This window comes from Prosopis cineraria, unplaced genomic scaffold (genome assembly GCF_029017545.1).
Source record: "Prosopis cineraria cultivar Desert tree isolate PC_DT_omini unplaced genomic scaffold, ASM2901754v1 PC2, whole genome shotgun sequence".
Lineage (NCBI taxonomy): Eukaryota > Viridiplantae > Streptophyta > Magnoliopsida > Fabales > Fabaceae > Prosopis > Prosopis cineraria.
The window spans coordinates 14,245,334-14,251,185 of NW_026555333.1; positions in this window are offsets into that span (position 1 = coordinate 14,245,334).

Genomic DNA, 5,852 nt, shown 5'->3' on the forward strand with positions numbered 1-5,852 from the left:
AATTCCTTAAAGTGATTTGTGACAACAATTTTATTATTTAGATTTTTGATAATACGGAGCCCTATAATGAAAAATAAATTGATGGTATTTGAGATATTTTAGCTCAACATCTTTTCCAAGAATACTTTCCCTATGTATAGTCATTTAGTAATTGAATAAATATATAATGTAGTTGTAAAAATATATTAAGTGTAGTTGTAACATGTATATTCATTGTGATTCTACTAGCTAACTGTTTATACTTATCATACAATTTATATAATTTGTTGGTTTTAAATTTTGAATGTATAGAAAAATATAAAATAAACTTAAAGAAATGTACTTTTCACAACGGTTATTTAAAAAATCATTGTAAAAATTTCTTTCACAATGGTTATATTGAAAAACTGTTGTGAAAAGACACTATCCACAATGATTTTTTGTAGATAGCCATTGTGAAAAAGGTTTTTCACAATGGTTACCTAAAAAACTATTGTGAAAAGTTTTTTTTACAACCAACATGAAAAGCAATTTTTCACAACAGTTAATTAACCGATGTTAAAAGTAAATTTTTCACTTCCTTTTTTTTTATTTTCTTTTAATAATCGACATAAAAAGTTTAAAATAATTATTGTTAAAAGTTCTTCCTATAATAGTGTTGGTAATGTATTGAGATGTTTTATCTAGTGAATATAATTAGCTTGATGATTTTTTCCTTAAAAAGTTCAGTTAGGGTTACTTGATTTTAAACTAAAATAAAATTGAATTGAGCTAATCATTTTGTTGGAGTCTCCAGATGGTCAATATTGGGTGTTGTAGAAATTTGATGCTTCTGCATTCCTTTGATGGGATTTGTTTTTGCGTTATTTCTGAACAACTTAAAATTTGGAGACAATGACAATTAGAGATCTCACAAGAATAATAATGACAATTATAGATCCTAAATTATTAAAATCCTAATAAGAAACTACAATCCTTGCTTACAATAAATTATCTTTCGTTCATTAGCTTGAAAATCACAATGAACTTTTGTAATAACTAACAGTTGATCAATTTTAATCCCAGTTTTGATTCAGACGGCCGTGTGGTAGACAGAAACTCCCCAGTAATGTTGATGTTCATGTACTCTGCCTTATGACATGCTTTTGCAAAGTCTGGCAAAAATGTTTTTCTTTTTTTTTTGGGGGGGGGGGGGGAAGAAACAAACGGATATGCTTTTGCGAAGGAATAATTGTCCAACCAAAGAAAAATGAGGCATGTTATGATGACACTGTCGAAGCCAAACTAAGATAATTATAAAGTGTTAAGGGGATAAGACATGGCCACAACGTGCAAATCCTTCCGTGTAAGGGGAATCATTTCATTCCTAGCCCTTCTAATTAATAAAGCAATGCAATCAATGTAAATGAGACTAAGAGTAGGTGAATGGGACTAAATAAAATTTAGTACAATTAACAAGATAAGAAAATAAACGATATCACCAAATATTCAAAGAGCAAGAGAAAGGTTTAATTCCAACTACTTTAAACTATGTTTAGTCCTCAAGCTTTACTTGAGATTTTCTCCACTAAGTCTACCAAGATTAATACAAACTCTTGGCTGCTACAATACAATCTCAATCAATAAGTCTGAATCACTATCTCTTATAAAGATAATAATTGACCTCACTTAAATTTATTTAAAGTCACACTAATTATTTTACCTTTCGATCATCACAGTGTGTCTAAATAAAAAGAATGTTGAAATAGAGAGGTAAGAGGAGATGCCAGGAGCTTAGAGAAAACTTGTTCAATTTTCTTAATGAAACGATAGAATTCGTTGTGTTTAAAGCAAGACCTGTCCAATGGCATTTACAGGAAAAGGATGGGTGTTTCTTCCCCATTTCCATTACACGTGACTCACATTTATTCTACTAAACTTGCTTTTCATAACATAGGCTAACATTTCTTTTTTCATCTGACATTGTTGCACTAAAATAAAAAAAGCATAACTTTGTCTCTTTAATTATTAAAAGTGATATTCATTTTAAGATTCTGTGATTTATTCTCTAATTCTATTTATAAATCACTTTTAATATTTTTTATTAAAATAAAAAAATTAAAATTCATTAACTCTATTTTAAAATTTAATAACTTTTCACTTCTATCCTAATAAGGATAAAAATAACTATTTTTAATAAAAAATTTAGCATTTATAAGAGCAAAAAGGTGAAGATATAATATGAAAAATAGTTAAATATTTTATAAATAAGATCAAAATGAATTTTTTCTCTCTATCCTATAAATAAGAGAGGAGAGATGATTTTATCAATAAGAAATTATGGAATAGAGATTATTTTAATTTTAATTATGAATATTATTTTAATATTCATCAATATTAACAGAGACATACCCACGAAATGGGTAGTGTAGGCAATTGATAATGCTAAAAAATTTTAGTGCCTTTGAAAATTTTAATTGCTCCCACCATTCCAAAATATTCACTTGTCCACTTAAAATTTTGTTAACTTAAAATCTTATCTATGTACTGTTTCTTAAGTAGGAATAGTTTTAGAATAGAAGAGTAATAATTTAATAAAATAATTTTGTTTATAGAAAATTTTATCACAACTTATTTATCTTCTATACAAAAGAGGTATGTAGATTTAATTTAAGAAAAATAAAAAACATGAAACTAATAGATATAAAAAGTTTTTTATATAAAGATAATAATAATTTTATGTTTTTATGCATTTTTAGTATTTAATTTTATTAAATTAAACCTCTAATATAATTAATAAATAATTAAATTATTTTTTAATAAATATATTAATATTTATTTTAAGATAAATTATGCCCCATTGACTTATTTTTCTGGGTCAGTCACTGATTATTAATAATGTATTGGTATAATTCTTTGAATGAGAAATTTAGTTGAGTTGGATCTTATAGCTTACTAAGGTTAGAGTGTATGCTTTTGAGTTGAAATGATATTTATAAATATCCTTACAAATATTCTCTCATAGTTCATCCTAGGGTGCATAAAAGTGGGACAAAGTGATAAATATCTTGAAAGACGAAGCCCAAAGAAAAGTGGTGTCGTTGATGTTTTAACACACTTGAAGGAAACTTAAGGAAAGCAACAAGAGAAAATCATTGTCTATTGGATTTGAATTCACAATCATGTAAGTTATGAGCCAAATATTTACTGACTGGAGCAACACTTGCTAGTAATGTATTGAGATGTTTTATCTAAATATAATTATCTTGATGATTTTTTCCTTAAAAAGTTTAGTTTGGGTTATTTGATTTTAAACTAAAATCAAATCAAATTGAACTATTCACTTTGTTGGAGTTTCCAAATGGTCAGTATTGGGCGTTGTAGAAATTTGATGCTTCTGCATTACTTTGATGGGATTATATTTTTGCGTTGTTTCTAAAAAAATTTAAAATTTAGGGACAATGACAATTATAAAGCCTAAATTATTGAAATTCTAATAAGAGACTATAATCCTTTCTTACAATAAATTATCTTTTGTTGGTTAGCTTGAAATTCATGATGGACTTTTGTAAATTTCTAGCTAATGCAACCAAGAATCCAAGTATCTTTTATTGATTTCTCAAGAAATAATAAAAAATTACAAATGATTGGTTTGCAATTCATAATTGAATATTATAAATTTTCAATTAACATTATAAATAATCTTAAATGTATTTTGTATATTTTCCAAACAATTTATTTATCTATTGACAATAAACAAATATAAGTGATTGGCTTGTGATTTATAATTGACTTCTATAAATTTTCAATTAATGTTGCAAATAATCCCAATGTGTTTTCTAGATTTCTCAAGCATTTTATATGTATAGTGATAATAAAAAATCAAAATTCACAATAGATTCTCACATATTTGCAATTGTTTATTCACAATTTTTAATAACAAGTAAAGACCATGATCTATTATTGAGATTTCAATAATTCAGGATCAGTAATTGTCATTAATGTTCTTATGGGTTTTTAATTGTCATTTTCCCTCAAATTTACTTTTGTGTATAATTTTTATTATAATTTAAATTCTCTTGTTTTAATGATTTAAGTTATTGTCATACATATAAATACAATAATTAAAAGTTGATCAAGTTTAATCCTAGTTTTGATTCAGACGGCCATGTGGTAGACAGAAACTCCCCACTAATGTCGATGTTCATGTGCTCTACCTTACGAGATGCTTTAATTTGCAAAGTCTAGCAAAAATGGGGGAAAGAAACAAATGGAGATGCTTTTGCAAAGGAATAATTGTCCAACCAATGAAAAATGAAGCGTGTTATGATGATAGTGTCGAAGCCAAAGGCAACCTAAGATAATTATAAAGGGTCAAAGGATTTGGATAAGACATGGCCACAACGTGCGAAACCCTTCCAATTAATAAAGCAATGCAATCAATGTAAATGAGACTAAGAGGAGGTGAATGGGACTAAATTATTTTTTTGGCCTAAAATGGGACTAAAAATTTAGTACACTTCACAAGATAAGGAAAGGAATGATATCATCAAATATTCAAAGAGCAAGAGAGAGAGAGAAAAGTACATAGATATTTATCTTAGTTTAATTTTAACTATGTTTATATTACTTTTGGTCCTCAAGTTTTACTTGAGATTTTCTTCACTAAGTTTATCAAGATTAATTTAGGCTCTTGACTGCCACAAAACAATCTCAAACAATAAGTTTGAATCACTTTTCCTTACAAAAATAATATATCATAAGTTACTTGTGACAGAAAGAAAAGAAAGAGAGGAAGCGAAAACGCAATGGAGGAGAAGAGTTACGTTGTCTGTTTGGGTTTGAGTTCCATGCTATTTGGGGAGCATTTTGAACTTGATTCATATTAGATAAGCTCCTTCTATATTTCTTCTACAATACTTTACTCTACTCAAAAAATTGTAAAAGAGTAAAAATTAAAAGAAAATAATGATATTTCTTTTTACGTAAAATGAATTTTTTACGTAAAATGACTTTGAAAAATAACAAAAACTCTTTTTTTTAAAAATGACTTTTTTACATGATGGAGAAGTAATATGGAGTGTAGATGCTATATATATTATTTCACGTCGGAGGATTCATGATTTCAAAGATATAAAAGGTCAAGCAGCTGTAAAGCAGACAAGAGGCCAGGTTTTGATAATATTATCTTGACTCATTAAAAGATAGTAACATTAAGAACTGCAACCCTATAAGGATATTATTTAATCAATAAATTTTTTATTTTATATTCTTTATACATGTCTATTATAACAGTTAGAATAAGAGTTCCTAATTGGTATGCTTAATTTTGATAGGGTCATAGCATATTATCGAGGTAGTAAATGTTTCCCTCCAAATACCAAAAAACCTAATCTTGTTAAGTTTTATACGTGAAAAATAACAAATGTTTGTATTATTTGCATAATTAATAAAACAAGTCGGTATACATCTAAATGGTTGTTTGATTGATATTTTAAATTTGTTATTCTAAATATGTTGTTCTAAATTAATGTAGAATTTTTGAAAAATTATGAAACATCCAAATTATAATAGAGACTCTACTGGAATTTCACCAGAAGATCAAAATTATATATATAATTTCATCCCAAAAGTGTTAGTAATTAAGTTAAAATTTTTTTATCATATTTGAATAATGACATCTTTTATTATTTTATAGGTACTAACACAGATATAAGGTTGGGAGTGTAGATGCTGTGTGATGAAATTTATGATAAAAGTAATCACACAACAAGAGTTGATCATTCCTAAGAATGTAAACTAAGTGTTTTAAAATTAAATTAATATAATATTAATTACTTATATGTTGCTTTTATTTCTCATGTAGTATTATGTAGAAGCAAAGACTTCTCATT